Source organism: Aedes albopictus, chromosome 3 (assembly GCF_035046485.1).
Source record: "Aedes albopictus strain Foshan chromosome 3, AalbF5, whole genome shotgun sequence".
NCBI classification, from domain to species: domain Eukaryota; kingdom Metazoa; phylum Arthropoda; class Insecta; order Diptera; family Culicidae; genus Aedes; species Aedes albopictus.
In genome coordinates, this window is record NC_085138.1 from 294,055,137 (window position 1) to 294,056,588 (window position 1,452).

Below are 1,452 nucleotides of genomic sequence, written 5' to 3' on the forward strand. Positions count from 1 at the left end.
CGATTCAGTGGTAAATTAGTTTTATTTCTTTGTTTATTGTTTAGTTACACTGTTAAAACGGTTTGCTCATTTTATGCCATAAAAACAAGTATGAAAATCGTGCTTCACCTCTTTCCTACGGTAAGTGCGATAAGTCTGATGACCTTGCTTGTAGTTAGGATACCTAATAGTAAGCTTAGCTAAACGATGAAAGTTTGATAAACTTATCGTCTAAGTAATGTAAAAAAACATTATTATATTCGACAACCATTATGGGGTAACTTGCAACAGTTGAATTTGACAAACTCATCAATTATTTATCTTCATTTTACGATAGTTTTGACAGAAATAACCGAAATGGATCATTTATTGATTACGTAATGCGTTCATTTTCAAATGACAATTCATTTTTTCCATTTTAGCACGTGATCGTCCAACATTGTTAGAAAATACAATATTTTGAAGTTCTATACATGTTTCATCTTGCTAAAAGTTCAATTTAGTTTATGGATGCTTTAAAACAATCACCAACATCAATTCCGAACCCAGATGGAGTAAATTATTTCAGCTGAACCAAATTAACGATTTTGATATTTACAAAGTTAAATGGGCGTGTTTCTATCATGTTATTTTAGCTGAAATTGCCAAACAACACTTCAAACTGAAAACTACTTAAAGATGACTCACTCTACCTTTTCAAGAAATGACAATAATCATTGTTGACATTTTGTAACGAATACTGAGTCACGAGATCCATATTCATTTTATATTTAAGGGACGTGAGACCTGTTGTTAAACGATATACTCTCGCTTGCAATAGCTATCAACCCTTTCATGAAAAAATATATGTCAATTGGTTAGTGTAAATCTTTTCAATACATTTTCCATGCATTACATCAAAATTCTACAATACGACTAAGCACTAGAATGTTAGTGCTGTATAATGACAGCTAACTTAGCTTCATGTCCTGTGTTGCAAGTTACCCCACAAATGGGGAAACTTGCAACAAGCATGTATTTCGCACCTCTTGATTAGGTGGCAACGTATTTTGGTAAATCAAGTGCTGCATAGTATTCTACTCGGGGTAATTAGCGTACACGATGCTTTACAGGATGTTCCAAATATTTAGATTTTCAATGATATTGCTTCAATGTCGAAAAGTGTTGCAAGTTACCCCATTTGACGGTACCAATAATGCGGCTCCTCCAAGTTGCAGTACGCCAAATGGCGTGCATGCTTACCAAGCAATAGAAAGACGCGGTAGTGAAATATTGGGACATGATGAACAAAGAAGTGTGATAAGTGCAACCAATATTCCTTTCGGCAACGGTCGAGGGGATGATAGTTTTTCAAGGGCTATGAGGAACGATAACGAAGGCAATTCCATTCAATTTAGTGCACCGCATAGTATGTTCAACGATTACTCTACCGCTAGAAATTGTAATGTACCGGAAAGGTCCGTCGGTGGTGTG